Raw genomic sequence first — 24,329 nt, forward strand, 5'->3', positions numbered from 1 at the left:
ATAACCTAAAGATGCTATGTGAAAGTTTGAAACAGAAAATAGTGGTTTTCATCTTGCCACTTTCTTGGTAAAGAAAACACATTTTTACTCAAATTAATCAAAATGGATTTATAGCATTTCGGAAACAAACTCTTAATAACCTTTTTAGTAATATATATATATATATATATATAAAAGAGTATAAAAGAGTAGAGGTAGAGATAACTTACACAAGTCCAATGGCACAAAACCTCAGCCCAATAACATTGCAAATATAGCTTGTGTGTGTCTTCTTATGAATTAATGTCATTTTAAAGGCCTTTTTTACACATGGTTGTTGACAGTTGTCATTTTTATGATGCACAACCAACCAGCTTTGCTGTCATTAGCCACTTACACTCCTTTATGCATTAGCCACTTACACTCCTTTCTCTCCAAACCTGCATAAGCGCATGCCATACTTTTAATTAATGTGACTTAAACACTTATCCGCTTGTGTGGGCACCTCACATCACTGCACTGCGGATGTCTGGGTAATTTTCCTGTTCAGCTTAAAGGGGTCATGTGATGCGATTTCAATTTTTCCTTTCTCTTTTTGCCGCGTCCGCCATGTCGTGAAGACGCTATGTGTTTCATTATGAAAGCGAAACTACCTTGTTTGGCCTTCCAAAAGAGGACAATATCCGCTTCGTCATGCCTGGAGCTGATCGGGGCTGGTAGCTGAGGAATGTGGTTGCCGCAAGCCCGTCGGCCGCTCCTTCGTCGAATCCTGTGGCCGCGCCATTCTCAAGCCCGCCGGCCGCTCACTCTAGCCCACCATGTGTGAAACTACTTTGTTTGGCCTTCCAAAAGAGGACACAACTAGAGAAAGGCGGGGCATAGAGGAGAAACAATAATGTACAGTATGTGGAAAATAATATGTTTTTGAACCTTAAAACGTATAAACACATTTCATTACAGCAAATAATGTTCTTTTTAGCAACATCATATGACCCCTTTAATATTCAATCCCCTCCACCCCTTTTTGAGAAAGGACCTTTTAAAACCTCCATTACTATAAGTTGTCTTAAATTATGATTATTTTAAGTAACCATCAACTACATTTACTTTAGATATATAGGGGGTTCAAATTGACATCATTTTCTGGGAGGTGAACACTGGTATATCCTTAATGGGTCGAAATTAGCAGAAGATTGAACATCAATATCAGTAGACATTTAAAAATGTATTCATACATTTTTTTTTCAGACTTTTAAAAAGTGTTGTCATCTACACTTCACAACTTCTAAAACACAAGAATATGAATAAAATACCTAACAATATGAATGTAGTCAAGATCAGAAGTATTTAAACCATTGTGATAAATAACATAATGGACAATAAAAGTATAACAAAAAATAGTAGGTTCTATATTAATAAATCATATGGATTTTTTTATGTAAACATGTTATATGAGCACTAGAGTGAGTATGAAGAAACATTTTATTGTATAGTTCACCCAAAAAATTAAAATTAGCCCAATGCCTCAGGGCATCCTAGGCGTATCTGACATTCCTCTTTTAGACAAACACAATCACAGTTATATTTAAAATTGTCCTGGCTCTTCCAAGCTGAATAATGGCAGTGAATGGTGGCCCTGTTTTTGAAGCCTAAAAATGTGCTTCCATCCATCATAAAACTACTTCTACACTCTTCTCACTGCAGCTTACTCTCGCGAGACTACAATCTTCTCCCCAGATCTTGCGTTGCGCCTTCCGCGACGCCTACATCCAGGGCCGTTTCTAGGCAGAGGCGAGCTAGGCGGTCGCCTAGGGCGCCACTAGCTGAAGGGGTGCCAATGAGCGCCCGTACTGGCACTTTTAGCAGGGTTGTGATAAAGAGCGGCACGGTCACCCTGAAATATGACCCCACTGGATCCCCCAACATTATTGGGCTAGAGTACTGTCAATCTGACGATGCCTGTATGCCACTAGATCAAAGCGCTGTCAATTGCTGCCTGATTGTTGCATGCAAAGTTTGCATTTGTAGCGCTCAACAACGCCATTAGATCAGTGGGCTCTGGCCCATTTAAGTTCAAAGGCCAATTTAAAATATTGGTACAGTAAATAAAGTGCACAAAATCAGTATTTTGTTTAGGCAGTATTTGTGGCACTTTTGTGGCACGTTTGTCCAAATATTTGTGGCAGATTTGTCCAAAAGGTGTGTGTTTTTTGCGCCAATGCATTGTTAAAGGATCAGCATGTTATGTAATATTCCCGCTGAATCAATTCATTCACTTCCAACAGCGCTTAATGGGAGCAGCGTCATAGAGGGCAGAGCGTCAGCTATTTAAAGGGGAAGTTAACGCGTTAATGAGTAGCAAATGATTAAGTAGCTGCATTGGTTACTTTTATGCCACTGATAAAGCTTTTATATGTAGTTTGGGGTAACAAAGGGGTTTTATAGGTTTGACTGAAATAATAATGCAATAACTGACACTTTAAATCAATGTTTCAAGAAACAACAACAAAAAAATTTAACAAAAAACAGATAAAGACAAAAAAGTAGCCATTGATAATATCTAAACAATATGTAGTAGTATAGTATATAGTATTCAAATCAAAATGTAATCAAATTAATTTATGTGTGATTTATGTGTAAATTATGTGCAATGTCTTAGCCACTAGGGATTGTTACATAGGGCTATACAGGCATCTAGTGGCAACACAATGATATTACAGATACTAAATTGTGCAAAATATTTATCTTAACAGTCAATTTACAAATAATGCATTCAGATATGTGGAACTCAATGCACTGAATCGCCACAAATTAGTGTCGTTACTATGACAACCAATTTGAATGTGACAAGCAACTGGTGTCTGAAAAAAATTTTATTTCGCCTAGGGCGTCAAATTGGCTAGAAACGGCACTGCCTATATCATATGCTCAAACCAGGGTGAGTAAACCATGGGCTAATTTTCATTTTTGGGTGAACTATCCCTTTAATGTCATCTTTTTATGACTGAGCGAGTTTCACTGATACCAATACTACACGGTTTTTCAACATTACAGTATAATTAAGAGCTATCAATTTTAACATTTATTAGAATTTTAAAAATAACAACTTCTAATTTAAGTGAACTTAAAACAATCTTCACATAAACCCATTATAATACATGTCATATTTACCTCTGCCCTTCAGCAAGAAGGATATATATATTGAATAAATATATCAAATACTAAATTCTAAATTAAATATAGATGAATCCTTAAAGCTACAAAAGTTATTGTTTTTTTTCTTTTTTCTTTTTTATTAACAGACATCACAACATCTGGGTTATTGGTATATTTTGGCTGCTTTAAGAGCTGCCGCTGCTGAACATGAAGTGGATCTGACACGCATTGTATTTTCTCACAACTCTTTACCTTTTTCTGACCCACTTCAGGTCTTAAAGGGGTCATATAACGTTGCTAAAAATAACATTATTTTGTGTATTTGGTGTAATGCAATGTGTTTATGTGGTTTAAGGTTAAAAAAACACATTATTTTCCACATACTGTACATTATTGTTTCTCCTCTATGCCCCGCCTTTCTGAAATGCGTAAATTTTTACAAAGCTCATCGGTCTGAAAAGCGAGGTGTGCTCTGATTGGCCAGCTATCCAGAGCGTTGTGAATGCGCTGCACATATCTGAATATTTGGGTTGAACTGTTCAGGAACAGTGTTGTAAATACAACTTAACCACTGATTTCTAGTTGTTTCCTCCTTTGGAAGGCCAAACAAAGTAGTTTTGCTTTCACAACGAAACACACAGCGTCTCCACGACATTGCTGCGGCAACAATACTACAGTGAGAATCAAAGTTACGCCTTCTTTCTTTGCGTGAACATTTGGGTGGCATTATGCAAATCTTCCCACATAGTGACGTAGACATGTGGGGGCGTGTTAGAACGAGCCGTTTTAGGTAGGCGTGGTTGACTCTTAACTTTTATAAAGAATATATCTTTGGATTTGAGACTTTAGTCTTTGCAACTTTACAGATCTTCTTTATGCACCAAGAGCTTGTAACACTCCAAAGAGAAATAAAAAATTGAAATCGCATCATATGGCCCCTTTAAAGTGTCTAGTAATGAGCTGACGAGTTGAATCGGTGTGTTTGATGAGGGAGACAGTGCTGGGCTGCTCCAGGACAGTTTTGAAAACCACTGCATTTCAGAGACATTTTTAGTATTTCTAAAACTGTTGTGAGATATAGCATAATGGTCAGTAAAAGTATATCTTAAAAGTAGTATGTTCTATATTAATTAATAATTTGGATTTTTTTATGTAATGTTATTATAATGTTATTACAACAATTAAGCCATTTTACTATGTATAATAATTTTTGTGTTTTGTTCTGTTGTGCAGGTCTCTGCAAACCGCTTAAATGCAAACCTATTTCTTTCTTTTTGAGCATTTATTTTGCTATGCTTTACTCGTTGTCTTGTACAATGTGTCTTGAACACCATATCGTGACTACCCAATGCAAATGAAACTCACAATACACAGGGGGTCGCCCTGTGAAGGTGATGCCTAATTGGGACTATTTATCAACATTACTCTGGCCAGTCCTGACAAGTACATGCTTTTTTTACCTGACTCTCATTAGCACTATCTGTAATGAGGGAACTCTGAAATCTGTTAATTTGCATACAGTACACCAAGCGAATAAAGCGAAGGGGCCTCTGGGGGTTTTATGTCGCTTACATTGTACACTGGGTGGAGCAAATCATTTACAATGATTTAAAGATGGGTAAAATGCAGTGATATTGTTTGGAGGTTCTCATTCAGGGTGAATATGATTGTGGACATACAAACTGCTCACTGTAGACACCTTTTAGGCGTTTTGATGTTGTGAAAAAAAATGAAAGCCTACAAGTACTTTGAACATGAACTGTTTCTGAAAAGAACACTTGGAAAAGCTATGATGCACTTAAAAGGCACCATTACTTTCAAGCAAAGCTGAATGCAGAGCTCTAATGAAAAGCTATTGAGGCATCAAGGCCCAGAAAGCTTTTAATGTCAGTCATTCCACCTATTTCCAGGCATTTAATGCAGACTGGGACTGCATTTTAGCATGGTTAGCATGACGAATAGAGCACAGGTTCAATAACAAGGTCAGTTTACACAGCACACTCCAGCTCTGATCATCCTGAGATATGCTGACACTCTGTGTAGACTGTAAACTGTTGGCCAGTAAGCAGACATTTGCTCAGACAAAGGACTAATCTTTGAACCATTAAGGTGGGCAAACATATGAGTATAACTTTAATGATTTACATTGCTATTGCCTTGTCATACAAAACACTTCAGACACCTTTTTCCTGCATTAATCATTTGAAGGCTATTATCTGATGAATAGGAGATGGATACTGTATGAACATAAGTGACCATTCAAGTAAGGTCGCAATGCTCTACTATGGTTGCTTCCTTGAATACTTACCACAAGCTGCAAGGATCGTAACCAGCACTTAGCTTACTCAAAATTGCTTTAGGTAAGTTCTCTTTCAATTTAATTTCTGTTTAGTTTTTCTTCAATGTGTAAGATCAAGTACTTTCCATCCACAAACACACAAGATTCCAGTAACTTAAAGTCAATGACTACGTTTACATGCGCACGAATAATGCGATTATTTCCAATAATCAGAGTAAGGACTTAATCGTATTATGATGTTTACATGTCAAGAGCAAAGCTCTTCACTCCCGTTTACATGCAATTTCTATTATTCGTATTATTAGCTAAGAATTGTGGTTATTTACCGCCATTATTCATTATAAATGCAAATTTGTTTGCCGGTTCTTGTGTATCCGGGCTCGGACATTTTTGTTGTGACATCTAAAAATGTCCCCGTTTCAGTGTTTTCGTCCATCAATGTACTGCATCATATTAATGTCACGCAACGTCGACAACATTAACTCTGTTTCATCGGCTCCCCAGAAATGCGATGCTTTCTTTCCCACCATTGTTTCTAATCTGCTCCTTACTGCTAGTGATGTCCGGTTCGCGAACAAATTGTTCTTTTGAACCGTTTCACCAAATCGGACTGAATCGTTCAAAACAGTTTGCATCTCGAGTCAGCACTGATCCACAATTTTCTAAGGTTTCTCACTTTCAGACATGCCTTACAGTCCCTACTACTAAAAATAAACCAGTGTCCCAGAGTATATGTTACTCCTGTAACTCCAACAGCACTGAAATATTCTGTGCAGGCTGAGAGAGCCGATGAGCACGAGCAGCTGATATACTGAGCATGCGTGTACTACCGAACGAACGGTACTGCTACAGCAGTTCTCGAGTCAACAGTTCTCGAATCACCAGTACACAGAACCGAGAACCATTTCTTTCAGACACATCTGACATACTGAGAACCGATGAGCTGGAGATACTGAGCATGCGTGAAGCTAAAACTGATGCGGTGCTGATATTAATATACTATGAGCGCGAGTGAACTGAGGACTTGAATGAGGGGGTGAATTTGATGAAATTACGTTTATTTAATAACAGATAAAACTTACTGGAAAGTGCAAATGCAACTAGTTATATTAAACAACATTTTAACATGATGAACATGCAACAACTGTTCAGTCAAAACATAAAATTTATTTTACTATTTACTATTGTGTATGCGCGTTATATTTTAAGCTTTATGAGCTGGATTTCTGTATGGTTAAGGTTCTGTTACGGTTTCTGTAAAAAGTTGATGAATTCACTTTCTTTATTTTCATATCTGACATCCACGTTTATACATCAGTGCCAGTATTGGGTGCTTTTGCAAAAGGTAAATGTAAGAAACATATCCAAGATGATGATGACGACAGTTATTACTAATTATTTTTAAGTTATGATTACAAATGACTTTATTTGAATGTGTTTGAATGTATTTTCATTTGCCAGGATGATAGCATTGACATCATTACATGATGACGTAAAAGAACCGGTGAACTGGGTTTTTGAACTGGTTCACTGAAACGAACTGTCCGAAATAACCGGTTCACGGAAAAGTGGGACGGACTTCCCATCACTGATTACTGCAGGTGTGCGTCATGTCATTCATGTACGTCACGAGCGCATGCGCACTTTGGTCAGAGCAGCAATGATGTGATTAAGGTGTTTACATGCCTGTATATTTCGATTAATGTGAATTAAGATTTGCAACTGTTGTTTCAACTTAAAGTGTTCATGCTCAACTTCATGTTACTCAACCTGAAATGCAAAGTTGTATTAAGTCACAACTTGGTTATTTGACTTATCTCAACAACTACAATCTAGTTATTCTAACACTAGTTAACAGTAAATTTAGTCACACTTTATTTTAAGGTCAAATTCTCACTATTAACAAACCATGCATTAACTATGACTTTTGTTGCAATAAACTCCTAATTTGCTGCTTATTAGGCTAAAAGTTAGTGAGGTTGTTAAGTTTAGGTATTGGGTAGGATTACGGATATAGAATATGGTCATGCAAAACATCTGCTCTATAAGTACTAATAAACAGCCAACGTGTTAATAATAGGCCATAATAAGCAACTAGTTAATAGTGTGAATTGGTCCCTATAGCCTAAATGTTACCCTAAGTGTACCCCAAATTCCAACAATCATTTTAAACGTATAGTTCACACTAAAAATGAAAGGATAAAATGTTAAATGTCTTTACACAGCTGTTTTCATTGCAATGGCATATAGTCCCACATCTGTTAAGCTTCTAAAAAATAAATAAATAACACACACACACACACACACAAACTGTATATATTCAGTATACAAACTGTATTTTCTATTCCCTTACCTTAAACCTACCCCTCAAAGGAAACTTTCTACAATTTTAGATTTTCAAAACACTTCATTCTGTATGATTTATAAGCTTGTTTCCTCAATGGGACATAAAAATGCCCACACAAGGTCCAAATTTGCTGGTATTACTATGCTTAATAATGTAGTGAATACCAGTACACACACACAAAAGCATAATGGAAGTAGTCATACAATTCATGAATTACATTCCATGTCTTCTGATTTTATGATAGCACTGTGTGAGGAACAGACTGACGTAAAATTCAGGATTACAGTTAGATTTAGGGTTCAGCTGAAAGGCCAGCCGAGAAACAGGACGCTCGTCCTAAAAGTAATTATGGGGGCCAAATTAAATATCGCTTGACCAGCCCAGAAACAGGATTTACTTAGTTAATTACTTTTAGGACGAGCGTTTTCTGAAATCCAGATCACAGCCTTCACGACGGGGTCTTCCGTTTTTCCCCGATCTCCATGCTGAGGTGTCAAGATCATGGGAGAAACCGTACTCATCCCGTATTTACAGCCCCACAGTCTCGAATTATTCAAAAGAACATCGTGGGGCTGAATGATAAGGGATATGGGGCGATGCCAGTGGTGGAGCAGATTTTATACTTCCTGGTGCTCACGTCACCCTGCTCGTGACGTCTCGCCGCTCCATTGGACTGATTTTACACGTGCTTCAGAGCGCGGTCACGCAGGGGCATTCCCAAAGTGAATCTCGACGCAGTGTCTCGTTCCCTCGGGGAACCATGGTTACATACGTAACCTAGAGACGTTCTCTGTACCTGTGAGACCACAACACAGTTGTACAAATAAGATTGCGTAAGAACTGTGCTAGTGAAAATAAACAGATTATGAAATAAGGATTTAATTTTATTCTCAAGACTTCACCTGAAGTTGTTCTTTTCACTCTGAACTCCTTGCAATCAAAAGCAGTTACTCGTTCACACCTTTATAAAGAGAGGTTGGTAAGTGTGAGGTATCTATTTGCAGTTTAACACCCTAGAATCTGAATTGTTTTTAGCAGTTTAAAAACATGGTGCACAATTATTTTTTGGGCCTGATGTCAGTATGCTGGCTTTAAAAATCTTGTTTGACTCCTTGTATATTTATCTGGTACACAGTGGAGGCTAAGTCATTCATTTTACAAGATAATTAATGAGGAGCTATTTTCAACCAAATTAATTTAGTGTTACTGGAAAGTAAAAAAATTATGTTTGATATACTGTATCATTCAGAGAAAATATTCTACAATGACTACTTTATGACGATTTAGTTATTCTATTCTGTACCTATGTCAACCTATGTTTTAAAGGCTTATGAAACTATAATATACATGTTTGTTAAAAGACAGTTTCACACATTGTACATTTTGGAAAGCAATAATATTAGACATTATTGTAAACATTAAGCGGTGCCTTTACAGCTCGTGCTTTATATGACAACAAACAAACAAAACATATTTTTGTTTATGATTATCATATATTTTATGCTTATGCTCACATGACGTTGAAATTCTTAGTCATCATGGAAGGTTTATTATTTGCATGTGTTTAAAAATTCCTATCAGTTTACACTTCTGATATATAGTTTTCTGAGCACACAAACACAACACAGAAGCTCAAAAGGCGGCTCTTTCGCATCAACTGTCAACTACAAATAAGGTTATGTCAAAAACACACAAAGTTCACATAAACACCATCTGTAATGTCTGCGAACATAAAGAGCTGCATGTGTATCAGTATATTTGATCTTTGAAATAGCATCTCTCGTACATGGTGACAGCACACTACTAACACAACTCAACCAGGCCTCGTTCCCTCAGTTTTTTTGAGTATGCCTTGGGCGGAAATAATTTAAACATGGGCACTTTCGTTATTATAACCCTGTGTCTATTTAAATTTCCACAGGGATAACCACAGTCAATATAGAGCTAGTCTTCCAATGTATATTCAGCACTGTTTTTGGAATCAATGATCAGCATTATCTGAGCTAATTACAGTTGCCAAGAGCTTGTCGCTTTGAGACTTTGGAATAGAATTACCTTGAGAAGTTATTTGTCCTGCAGCATTGGTATGCCGGGGCGAGTCCTCCGGCTTCACCGTGTCTGACAAGCTCTTATCTCTGCCTCTCGTCCACAGTGTCATCAAAATGCGGCACAGAACCTGCGTACACCAAGCTCTGTTTACTCCGATAAATTACAGAGACATGTGGGTTGCTCAAAGTAAAGTTCAACTTGTAAAAACTGCACTCACTTTTTTTTGTTTTGTTTTTTTTGCATATGGACAGTGATGGTTTTTGGTGCTTGTGAAGCATGTGCACGGAAGCTTAAAACGACTCAAATGCAAAGAAGCAGAACTGAGATGTAAACCTAAATTCCTTTAAAGTCATACCTCCTGGAAAACGTAACCACAGGCATCCCAATGCTTAAAGTGTTGGATCTCATCATTATCACCAGTTAATCAGCTCATTAGAAGCTGCATGACCTAAAAATTGAGTTTGAGGGCCTCCAGGAGCAGCGCTGAGAAACACTGCTTTGAAGGATTAAAAAGCTGCAGACCACAACAAAATCCTCTTGCGACTTCAGACTGCCTCAATCTGAATTTTTGTGTGCAGTCATTGTTACAACTACAATGTCCAATTCACCTGAACTTAATTAGTGGAAGGACATGAGGGAAGTTCAATCGAGGGATGATGTTCACCCTAAACAATGCATTTACTGATAGTAGGCTAATAGTATTGATAATTAGTGTATGATTTACAAATTCTGAAACATGATGGATAGTGTTTTAAAATCTCTAGTCTTAAATTACATTATATAATTATATGAATTACAGTGTGTATATATATATATATATATATATATATACTGTAAGCAGGTTTTTATTTTTAATTGGATGGCTATTATAATAGCATGAATTTAGTTTGAATGATTCCAAAGTCTGTTTCAAGGAAAATCTATTCACTCTGCAGCAATTTTTGCAACACCTCAAGGCAGTTATTTCAGCCATGCAAGACGAAGTCCTATCCACTTGAATGGAAAAATCCTGAAATCATAAAAACTGCTTACCAAAGTACACTCACATTTGAATTATATATATTCAAATCAGCAGCAAAATCTGACATGAACTGTCCCATAAATGTTATTTCTTGTGCTCAGATAGCATTGAAAAAGTGTATATTTCAGACTAGTTCAGTGTGCATTTCAGGACACTGCCTGTTTCTGTAGTACTGTAGCATCTAACAGCAGCTGCAGTCATGTGTTGACTTTACCAATTGGCGACTAGCTCTTTTAGTTTGAAGGTGTGACTAGTTCCTCTATTCTGTGGAGTGTGCTTCCTCCCATTCATAGTAATGTGAGTGCACAGTCTTGGTATTTCTATAGTCTTTGATGATGTTCAGTGTTTGAATCAAACATCTTTATTAAAAATAACTTTAAGAATGACAATTATTATTATAATTATTATTATTATTTAAATAATAAAAACACCTGCAACAACATGCCATTGGGCATGTGTTCTGCCCCATTTTGGATCTTATTTTAACTTTTCAATTTAAAGAATATATGTTCTCATACAAATCTAAAATAAATACTATGTCCCAAATGCCCTATTAACAAATATACAGTATTAAAAAAAAAGGTATAATAAAATTTAAAAAATTAAAGATACTGATGCATTTCTAAGATCACATCATTGTTTTGGGACATACCTATTGCAATTCAGCCTATTCAGGTTTCATTTTTCCATTTGTTTTAGAATTATACCTAGCCTATCAATACATACTGTTCCATGCAAACTAAAGCCTATGGAGACTGTGAGTTGTTGTTACCTGAGGGCACAGGCCTTTGCTGAGAAGGTATTTTGTAAAAAAAATATTTTGATGAAAGATGATCTATAAGGCAGCGTCTAATTACTCACAGCCATTTCTTCTAGGCATTTCCTCTAGGGCTGTGTCATATTGCAAAACATGTCTTTTATTGTTCAGGAGATTAATGAGAGATTAATGTGGAAATATTTTGCATATGGCACATTGTGGCCCTGTGAGTATTTAAGTTGCTGAATGGGTTTGATGTTAATAGTTTCCTCTAGCTTATGGATGACACCTTGGCTTTCTGGGACCACAAACTATGTATGATTGAGGTATATTTCTAAATCAGTAATTCTCTCAAGGTCTCCTTGATGTATCTCAAGCAAGTGGCTGATGACTCCTGTGGGGCCCGAGCGGTATTATTCCTGATGCTATAATCTTCAAGAAATAATAGTTGTGTGGTTAAATCATGCTAAATTATGGAAACTACCCTGAAAGGTTTGTGTTTACAAAGGTATTGCACTGTTTAGTAATGAAATACTTTTGGGACATAAGGTAATTTTCAAAGGATTTGTAAACAGCCCTGCACAATTACACACTATTATGAGTGTTCTTGTATTACTTTCATAGAAGCTCCAACCTGCTGATTATATTATTATAAAATCTATATCAGCTGCCACATGAGATCCTCAGGCAGTTTTTATTCAGTTTAAAACAATCTCTACCAGTTTTCCACACTCTCAGAACTATTGTTATCAGAGAAGAACTTCATTCGATTAATTGTGAAGAAATAAACATTTGAGTTTTCTTGTTTTTGTCATTTCATAACATATCCAGCTAGGTGTTATAGTTTATAGTTTAAGTGAGGAAAATAATTTAGTTTAGAACAATGTGTTCTGACAATATTGTCAGATATTCTTCAAAATAGTTTGCTGCTTCTCAGTAAGGCGATAATTGATGTTTCAGCTTTTATGTGCCAAATTGGTTCATTTACAGAAGAAAAACGACTTGTAAGAAAGTGTTTTGGTGTATATTAGAGTGTGTCTAGGTTGTCGCTGAAGGGGACATTTAAGAACACTGTGACATTTTGGCTGCATAACCTTAAAGTGAAAGGTAAACAGTTGGGAGTAAACAAGGTTTGAGGCAGGGTATAAATATCACTCATACCTCAGTGATTGCGAGCTCTATTGTAAGCAAACCTTAAACTCTCTTCAGCCCGAAATAGTCATTTCAGAAATCTGCTGGAGTAAAACACACCAATGATTTGATTTCACAATATAAAAAAGCCGTTATTTATACATAATTTCAAATACTACTCTACACTACAGGACTGATTTATTTGAGTTGTCTTAATGGGTTTCAGTGATTATATTTGATTTGAGAAGAAAACTCATTTTATGACAAAGGATAGTCTTTTTACACATCTGAAAACTCTATTTGTGGTTACAAATCTACGTTTTTTATTTGATTCAGTACTTTGACAGTATCAAGTTCATAGGTGGGCCAAGGTGACACAGACAGACACTTTCAGTCGGTCCTCTTTGTTGCATCCAATATCATTGCAGAGCGATTCTGAGCCTGCAGAGATAAACAGTCTGTATCCATGTGTGAAATGGCTGAAATAGAGGGATGAGTTTGAGACAGATGTGCTTGTATGTGTTATATAGAGGCATGTGTGTATCTTCACATGTGCTTAAGTGTGTGATCATTCCTGTAAAAGGATTGGTACATGTGAAAGTCAACAGCTCGGGAGCTTTTTGAGTCACACAGTTATGAACAATAAAGGTCATTTTAAGTCGAGAGAATTTTCTCTGTCCGTGTGACTCCAACACAAGACACACATAATGCATATTTTCTACTTGTTATGATTACTGGTTTTCTCAAAAGTAACTGAAGATAACTGCTGGGGATGATAGAAGGTCTCCTCATAAGTCTCAAACATCCCAGGCCCATAGTTAAATTAAATAAGTCAATAAATCTGTATTGGTTGTGAAACCTTTCATACACGCCTTTCAGAAAGACTCATAATCATCAGCATTTATATGTTGTTCCTTGGCCTTCAAATAAAACTTATGTCATCAATTATTCATCCTCATGTCATTCTAAACGCAGAAGACTTTCATAAATGAAGACGATTTAAAAGAAACCTGAGAGATTTCTGTGCCTCTCTTGAAAGTCCACGCAACCAAAACTTTGACGATTCATACACTTCATAAGGACATTGCAAAATTAATAAATATGATTTGTTTAATCCAAATCTTTTGAAAAGACATGACCAAGCACTTTGAGTGTCCGTGCATCATGTCTGAATTGCTTTTGTATGTGTGGATCAAAATTTATATGTAAATTAAAAACTTAATTAAATCTGTTCATCATATAAACTGATCATGTCTCTTCAGAAGATTCATATTTATTACTTTTACTATTGCTATTTACTATTACTATTACTATTACTATTACGACTTTCGATGGAGGAACAGAAATCTCTCAGGTTTCGTTAAAAATGGCAATTTGTGTTTCAAAGATGAAAGAAAGTTTTATGAGTTTGGAACAACATGAGGGCGAGTGAATGACGACAGAATTTTCATTTTGTGGTTAACTAGCCTTTTAACACAGGTGATGCTAGCTTTTTTTTTATTCCAAATGCTTTAGATTGTATGTTAAGCATAAGTTTAGTAACAAGATTAAGAGTATATTCAGTAAAACTAACAACAGTGAAAGTTTTTTTTTTTTTTTTTTTGGAAATTCAATGAGGTCAGGGACTGCAGATCCTTCTATAGCTTCCTCTGTTAAAGGTCAGCAGCTTGAATTGGGCTTAGATTGTCTCAGCCCACAGGCGGTCCTTTACTCATTAATGTCTTTAGGCAGTATACAGTACACTCTTAAAAATAACGGTGCTTCAAAAGGTTCTTCAAGTGATGCCATAGAAGAACCATTTCTGGTTCCACAAAGAACCATTCAGTCAAAGGTTCTTTAAAGAACCATCTCTTTCTTACCTTTTTGTAATCTGAAGAACCTTCTTTCGCCACAAAGAACCTTTTGTGAAACAGAAAGGTTCTTTAGATGTTAAAGGTTCTTTATGGAACCATTTAGACAAAAAGGTTATTCTATGGCATCGTGAAGCACTTTATTTTTAAGAGTGTAGGATAGAGATTTGTTTAAAACTGACCAGGGTGATGCTTGATACTTTTATGTTTTTGTGTCCATGTTGAGGCTTGAAAGCTCCTGTCCCCATTCATTGTAATTGCACAAAAAAAGCTTTTGAAATGACATGTGGGTCAAGAATTAATAATACATTTTTCAGCAGTGGACTGCTTCTTTAAGTTCAGTTTTCTGGTGTTTTCCCCATTTCAAATATAAAGACTCTGGTTTATTTTCAGCTTGGACACAAAGAAAACAGAAAAGACCATCTACAGCGGGATAAGAAATTGATTCTGAATGAACTGCAGGACCATAGAAGATGGGAAAGGCGTTCTACATCCACCAATGAAAGTTTACACCGAAGACATAAGGAGATTCAATTACTGTGACAACCTTGGCCAAGAGGTGCTTGAAACATCCTTGGCATTTCAAGCCTTGAGTGTCCAAATTCACTATCAAAGTGTAGGTCCAAAGTCCCTGAAGTCATTAGCAGCCTGCCACTGCTCTGTTTGTACAAACACTCTCCTCTAACACCAAGCTGGGAGTGGTAGTATATCCGTACAAGTGGTAACAACTGGAGAGAGTCCACCATTTCTGACTTTAAAAAAAGATTAGTTCTAGCCTGGAGGACAAGCTAAGTGATCATTATTTGAATGATCAAGTGTTCAATGTTATTCTTTTGGGTTTTACTGTTAAATTTATCTGTTTGGGGCTGAAATTTACTTCAAATAAACTTCATTGTCCGCATTCCGCTCCATTTCGCACACAGACATGTCCTCACAGCTTTCAAAGTATACTCAACCATGGAGGAGCATGGATGGATGAGTTTGACACATACGCACGACGACCTAGTGGACTATTCTTTCTCTCAACATTCACCTTGTGCATGCGCTACTGTACACGTTCGAGCAGACACAAAATTACCGGCCGAAGTATACGTTGGGCTTAAGCGTTATCAACTCCCAGGTTATAGGTTTGATTCCAAAGGAGTGCATTAACTGGTCAAATGTGCAAATGTAGATGGTGGATAGAGTTTAGAATAGAATGTTCTTGGTATATTTTTAAGCAAAATGTTCACGATGAAGGATGTTATTCTCAGTATTGATGGAAACAGACAGTGAGAAAATAAATGGTTTCTTTAAAGCTGACATTAGAGGGTAGATAAGGTTAAGATGGGATAGCTGTAGGTAAGCGGAAAGTACAATTATTTAAGATTATGATTTAACAGATTTAGAATGAACTTGAAAGGGAGTGTGAGAATCTATTCCCCTAAATCCTCTCACAATGTTAGTGTCCTGAAATACACAAAGGTTCAGTCAAAGGAAAATGTCAAAATGCAGGATTTTTTTTTTAAGTCTTGTTTGCAAAGTCTTGCTGTTTAGGAACTGAAAACTGTCAAATATGTGTGACATGTTAAGCGTCTTTAATATTCGTTTGTTATGGGGGTTTTTTATAATTTGTTTCCATTTTAATGGTTGTGTATATTTTACATGGGAAGACACGCCCACTGGCGTGGAGCTGCATCTTGACATTGAGCTCACATGTGCAGCGCAATCACTGAGGTGTGTTAGTGGCTTTATAAAATGCAGGTCTAAGTGTGGCATTTTGATTCTTCTTCTGTGTGCATGTTTTGTGGGCAGAAAAAGGTCTTTAGGCTTGTATTTCTTGTCGCTTTCCCCTGGTGAGTCGCCTGATTTTTATTGTTTTTTTTCCACAGTAGCAGATCAGTCTAAATACGTGTTTGTTATTAGGGATGTGTGTGCGTGAAGGACGAGCGCAGGTAGCATAAAGTTACAATAGACCAATTTAGAGTAGACGTCACAGTTACATCACTTGCAGCTGCGTGCGCATAGTGGTTGCAGAAAATGTTGTTTATCCTTATTAGAATTGTGAGATATAATTTCGGAATTGTGAGAATAAAGTCATAATTTTGAAATATAAAATCAAATTTACCTTTTTTTTTATTCTTTTATTCCATGGCTCCATAGACTGCTGCTTGAAACCCGTCATTTTCTGCCTCCAGATAGGCTCCACCCACAAAAAAAACATCACCCCTGTTTCGGATCTGTGAGACTATCGAACTCTCTAACGTCAATTTTGTTGAATAACAGTGCTTATCACTGGGTGACAAGCTCTTGTAATATGCGTAGAACATTTTGAAAATGACATCTAATCAATATAATTTATAATCTTTTTAAACCTAACTATTTTGTACCGTATCCGTGAAATTCTCTAGCCAAAAAGGCTATCTCTCCTGGGTTTTCTGCAACCATGATGCGCGCGCATCCTGAATGTTTACAAACCTATAATTGGTCTATAACATGATGCGTGCGCATCCTTAATGTTTACAAACCGATAATTGGTCTATAGTCTAAGAATCTCGCTTGGGAGGTAAGGAACTTTATTGTGGGTTCTTTTTTTGAAACTGTTGCACTATTTGTTTTTGTTTTTTTCAAGTGCGGCCTAAGGGTGCTAGCTGCTGTTTCATAGACCTGGTTCATATACCCGTTTCATGTGGCTGTTTCACCGTCCTGTGTACGGCCGACTGTGGACGTCGCAGTTTTCAACCATTATTTACAGTGTTTCTAAGACTATTCTGCCCAATTGATCTGTACGATATGTTTGAGTAAGTGTTGCAATCTGTACGATATGTTTGAGTAAGTGTTTTTTTTTTTTTGTCTGTGGTACAAGTATATTAAACTAACAGGCTTTGCATTCTGGTTCAGCGACGCCGCTTGGATGATTTTTAAATATTAATTGATTTTATCTATTGTTGTGTGTGGGTTTTTTTTTTTTTTTTGGAAAGTCACGTCTCTGTCTTTAACCCCATCCAAACCAGCAGGGTCCGTTTGTCACGTAAAATAGGCTGCTATTAAGAGATGACAACATGTGATGTGAATTTCACTGGAAACCATTTGATGATTTCATGCATAGTCTCTCACACACATACACGCACTAAAAAAAAATTATAACCAGAACAATGACAAAGCCCTGTAAATATTCTTGACAAAACACAATTTCCATAGATCAAAAATACCCTACAGCTGCAGTGTAAACCCAATAAGTGCAATCTGTCCTAGTTTTCTCCATTTTTAGCTTGTTGTTTTCAAAGCTGTCACACATTAAAAAAAAAAGGTAAGAGTACCCTTTTTTTTTTTTTTTTTTTTTACTTCTGTCACTGTAATTTCAACACATTACAGTGTTCAAGTTACATGCATTACAGTTTGTTTTTATTGATTACCAGTGTTGGGAGTAACGCATTACAAACGTAATAATATTACAGTAGTATATTACGGTTTGCTGTAACGCATTACTAATAAAATTTGGGTAATATTATTACTGGTTACAATCTCAGTAACGCAAGTTACATCAACATATTTTAACTCTAAATTAAGTGGTGAATTTACCAACACCGCAAAACCGCACCAGAGAAAAAATGGGGTAAACTAGTTTGTCTATCTTCTGTTGCTGGAATTAGATGGTTGAGATGACTGCAGAGATGGATTCTACATTAGCAATATGTGCGACACCAAACTCTCAACATGGAGAAATAGCACGAGTAAAACCTGGAAACACCTGGACTGGTGCCACTAACACTAAGCTATTGGAGAGAGCTGCGGGGTCGGATAAGTGAAAAAAGGCGGTGGACGAGCGCAGACAAGCAACAAAAATTGTTCAACTAAAAATAACTAAATCTGTTTTTATTAAATCATATTCTATATGTAAAATGAATGAAAAAGCAAAATATTTGACTTAAATAGCCTAATTAACAGATTAACTAAACGAAAGGAAAAGACTGAGAGATATGCTGCTGAGTTTGGTTGGCGCGGCGCTCTACGAAAATCAAGTCAAGTCACCTTTATTTATATAGCGCTTTTAACAATACAGATTGTGTCAAAGCAACTGAACAGCATTAATTAGGAAAATAGTGTGTCAATAATGCAAAATGACAATAGTAAACACTAATTTTTCAGTTAAAGGCAGTTCATCATTGAATTCAGTGATGTCATCATCCTGCTCAGTTCAGTTTAAATAGTCTCTGTGCAATCAAGTCAACGATATCGCTGGAAATTAAGTGTCGCCAACTAAGCAAGCCAGAGGTGACAGTCTCTCAGAAAGTCCACGGAAAGGAAACCGAGATAACAGAAATAAAAGTAAACGCACTGCAGTTTCGAATATCTGTATGATCAAAAATGAAGGAATATTATTTTGTTTGTTTGTTTCCACTGTTTGATCGCGCCGGCGCCTCACGCACACACAGCATTGCAAACGTTGCAGCCTGTTCATTATCAGAATAAAATATAGTCAACCAAACATATAGATACACTGGTTAAATTAAATAGTGCGTACTGCGTAGTAGCTACAATCGGTGCCGTTCAGCCTGAGCTCGTGCTTATCCTTGTTTAACCTAAACTACAATGTAACATTAATGTAGACCTACATATCGGCATCTAAATATGATTTTATAATTTCATGCTATATAGACCTACCACATTACCCTCCACTGGGTGTAGAATGAGCAGCAATAAACTACATTTTGGCATTTTATAATACTTCTGTGGATATTTTGGTGAAAGTAACTCAAAAGTAGTGTAACGCATTACAATTCAGAGACAGTAATATTGTAATGTAACTAATTACTTTCAAAAGACAGTAGCTAGTAATATATAATGTATTACATTTTGGAAGTAACTTGCCCAACACTGTTGATTACTAAAGCAATAACTATTTAAGTAATTCCAAGCTGTTCCAAAATAATTACTTTTACAGTATGTGTTGTTCATACTTATTACTTAGTCATGTGATTAAACTTTAGCACAACCATTGCAATACAAAATGTGGCCTACTAATCTCGTAACCACGTCTTATCCAAAGGTTGCTTCCTCATTTTCACCTTCCCATCTCTATCAGCTTTTGCCTCTTTTTCTAGATCTCAAGTCAGTGAGTGAGGATCTGTTGGGAATCATCTGCATAGCATTCTCTCTCTGCTCTGGCTCCCTGTGGAGAGTTGTGCCACAGGCAGCCCTCTTTCTCTGTAGTGAACAAATCATCAAAAATATGCTGCACTGCTCTGTCTCACCATCCCTCAAACACTCTCAACATCCTGTGGTTCTGTTAGTGTGCTGGTTTTTGTATTGCGGTTTAAAAAATGGGGTATTGTTTTCATTTGTTTATGCAGGAACTGTACATTTGACAAGATGTATTAAAGTCACATTTTCAGAATGATACCGTGTAAACTTTGAGGAATGGTTCACACAAAAATGACAACTCTGCCCTTATTTACTCAACCTCATGCTGTTGCAAATCTGAATTTCAGTGTGCATGTACTGCTCAATAGTAAGATCAGTGTACAGGATGATGTCTGTCTGTCTGTCTGTCTATCTTTTAATACAATGACAAAAGTTTTGTTTCTGTTCTAAATTTAAAGTCATCGGACGGCATCTTATCCCATCTTGCATTTCACTCCTGAAAATGTCTGCTTTTTTTCCCAAAGAAAACAAAGTCACACAGGTTTGGAACAATATGAGGGTGAGTGAATGATTGGATTTTCATTTGTTTTTTACATGACATTTACCTGTTTAGAAAACACTTTCATCCAAAACGGTGTTTTGCATTGAGGTCACATTTCCTGGGACTTTTATCTAAAGCAACTTACATTCCATTCAAGGTGCACTATTATGCCTTACTATTTAAACTACAGGAATGCTAAAGCACAACAGGAAAGGTATATTTTTGGGTGAACTGTTACTTTAAAGAGAATAAACTGTAATGAACATACATAAAAATTAATAGATAACATTAACACAAATAATGACATTTATGTTTAAATTATATTAACCCTTAAATGCATGAATATTTCGCCAATCATTAATACATATTCGGGTCTTTAGCGACCCGGACCAATATATCCTGCACGGATGGATCTCTAACTGCTGCAATAGCAAAACAACTCTCTTGATATTTAAGAACAATTATAGAAGAATAAAATAAAGCATATTTCGTTACCTTTTGAAACTTAAAAGGGTTCAATTTGAGCAGATGATTTTACCATCGCTGTCATCGTCAGAGCGCACTTCCACAGTACATTCAGCATCTGCCTCATATTCACGATCTCAGGCATATTCTCAAAACTATCGTTTTCAATTACTTCATATTCAATAGTTTGATCACTGGCAGCTTATTCACCACATCCAGCATCAAACGACAGTGACATTTATATTTCATTGCGTATAGTAATTGCTCTGCAGTAAAGCCATTCATCAAATCAGTTAAATTTTTGCTGATGATATTCGTTTGTTTTATGCCTGCCGTAATTATGAGTGAAACGTCACGTCATCATTGCGTATCAAACAGTGCCACCTTGAGGAAAAAAGACTCATTGCACAAATTGAGTCATCAGATATGTAAATATAGTTGCGCAGGAAAAAATACTTACACATTTACATACCTCGGGTCTCTAGCGACCCGATACACTTTTTACAAGAAATTAATCAGAAAACTGGCATTCTTTTATATTTTACTATTTTTTTTTCTTGTTATATTGTTTATAATTATTAGATTGAGGAATACTAAGAAAGTTGATGTCTAACTTAAAAAAATGAAGGAGGGAGATGGTAGAGAATTATGTCCCGGGTCGCTAAAGACCTGAGGTATGCATTTAAGGGTTAATCAAGTAATTGATCATTTCAAAGACAATCGACTATATAGCTTTCTGTAAATTATTATTATTGTATTTTTATAAACTATTGTTCCAAAGTAAGAAATTAATGCTTGTCCCGGGTCGCTAAAGACCCGAGGTATGCATTTAAGGGTTAACCAGATCACATTTAAGGTAGTGTAGTAGATAAAAAAATTGCTTTGCATCCACAAATACCAGTATTATCACAGAAAACATACCAAAACACACGCAGCTATCTCCACACAAACATGCAGTCATCCATTAATTGTATTGGATTTGCTGCAGTTGGCCATAAGCCTGTAAAAGTAGAAACCAGAGAAATTCACCACATTTTCAGCATGTTCTCCCTTCCAAAATCTCAAAACAAAACCAACCAACCAAAAGGCAAACAAGGACTTTCCATGACACATTAACTATTCATACCCATTTGCATTGCAGTGCTGTCCATGGATGCCAGGATGCAGTCTCTGTTCAATGCTAATGAACGCCTGCAAAACGGGGATAATAGAAGGGGGTGTTGTTGTCTTTGAGAAAGGGCTAACACTAATATGGATGACTCATTTGTAATGTAGAACAAGATCAATTAGAAATCTGGCATGGGAAAGTCTGCATAGAAAACCTGTACAATGTAAACCCAGGCCCCCCTCTGAAGAATCATAGAAAAGCAAGTCCTCATTTACGAGAATATGAGTGTTTTGTCAGTAATGGGAGTACAGGAGGCTGATATAATGTATGTTGGCAGCTGGTTTCAGCACTCCGTGTTCATTCTTGCTAGCAGCAGCTTATTTTATATGGTTTTAAAAACAATAACAAAAGTGTTTATATTTTCGTACAGCAATCTTTTGGAGGCAAGCTGTTAGTTGGCAATTCGTGCTGGGAATACGCTGCTACATCAATACTAGCTAGCTACATCATACTACAATGCTGCAGACACAGAGTTTTGTTGATATTATATTTTTTGTAAAATGCCTAATCTAGTTTTTCACAGAATGTTTGTATACATTTGCAGAGATGCCATGAAATAAAAAATAAGTGTTGTGAAGGTTCTTATTGTCAAATGTAATGAGTGCTACTTATAGAAAAAGATGAGATGTAGGCTACTGTGCGGTACGATCTAGCTTCACATGACACTTTTTCCCTTTGTAAGCAATAATCTGAAGCTGTCGCACTTTGTTTGCAGGTCTACTTCAGCGCTAACTCTGTTTGCTTTTGAGGTTGAGTGTTTTTGCCGACATCATCTCTGACTGGGGCGAAATTGAACTTGTGTCAGACAATGACAATGACAGCTTTAAGCTTCATTCCTGCTTGCCTGCTCAGTGTGGCAGAGCTGCAGAATCGGCACTTGTGTTATACAGTATTTACAGCCCGCTCTAAGCCTGGGCTTTAGTTTGAATGCTAATATGATAAATAAGCTGACTGCACTAGGTCTCTTACTGGTGCTCGCTGAAATCACCTTGTGCTAACTATAACTGACCTATAGTAGGACTAATTCTCTCTCATTTTAGTATCTAAGATTTACTTAAAATTTCTTTCTCGCTCATACATAAACTGATGAGCTAATGCATTATGACCACCTGTCTAATATGCTGTTGGTTCTCCATGTGCTGTCAAAACAGTGCCAAACCCCACCCAGGCCATGGACTCTACAAGACTCCTCCAGGTGTCCAGTGGTATCTGGCACCAAGACGTTTGCAGCAGATCCATCAAGTCCTGTAGGTTGCAAGGTGGAGCAGACGTGGATTAATCTTGTTGGTTCCAGCACAATGAGATCTGGTGAATTTGGAGACCAGGGCAACACCTTGAATTCTTTATCATGTTCTTCAAACCATTCCTAAACAGTGTGTGCAGTGTGGGTGAATTATCCTCCTGAAAGAGGCCACTTCCACCAGGGAAAACCTTCTTCCACTGCTCCAAGGTCCAGTACCGATGCTCATGTGCCCATTGTAGGTGCTTTTGAGTATGTGGGGGTCATCATAGGCACTCTGATTGATCTGCTGCTATGCAGCCCCACATGCAGCAGAGTGCGATGAGGTGTGTGTTGTGACACATTCCTACCATAACCACCATTTTGTATGAATGTTATGCCACAGTAGACCTTATGTTTGCTTGGACCCGATGGGATAGGCTTCAAACATAGAAGAAGAACATATACATTTTCTCCCACTAGTAGAAATTTGTATTGTACTACATTTCCTTTTGCTCTGCATATCCCATTTCTCATGAAAAACAATTGACAAAAATGGTGACAGATATTTAATTTAATTAATTTAGTTTTGACCAGCTCTCCTCACAATCCTCTCAACCCTCTCTCCTTTCTATCTCAGTGGAAAAAGAGAAAGCCTTGAGCCTATGAAGCACTGGACAGATGATAAGGATATCTGGAGTAAAGTGGATTATTCTGTAAATCTTGCCCTCTGAGGACTGCACAGAGAAATGCTGACAGTTTTATTTGAACAGTAAAAGAAAGAAGCCATATACACAGTTTTTTTTTTTTTTTTTTTTTTCTCAGAGCACACAAGATCAATTTAATTCTACAAATAAAAGTATACTAATGTATAGTATTAACATATTATGGCATTGCACAAAGAAATATCAGCTGATATCAACTGTGGATTGAATATGTACTGAATATGTATTTGTACAGTGTCACTATGTTAATAGTTTTCCATAGGTCAGGGATTCAGGTCATGGCATGGACATTTTTTTTATTGATTGATTGATGAATTGATTGATTGCACCTTGAGGTTCTCTTACAATGTCATTATGATGCTCCTTTGAGTTAACCACTGTTGTGGTTAGTTAATGTCAAAGTCGCTTTAAGACCACCTCTGCTAACATCATTGCATAGTAAAAAGTATCAATAATGCCGCCTCGCTAATGCATGCATATAAGTGTTTTAAAAACTTG

This window comes from Sinocyclocheilus anshuiensis, unplaced genomic scaffold (assembly GCF_001515605.1).
Source record: "Sinocyclocheilus anshuiensis isolate Anshui unplaced genomic scaffold, SAMN03320099.WGS_v1.1 scaffold1231, whole genome shotgun sequence".
NCBI classification, from domain to species: domain Eukaryota; kingdom Metazoa; phylum Chordata; class Actinopteri; order Cypriniformes; family Cyprinidae; genus Sinocyclocheilus; species Sinocyclocheilus anshuiensis.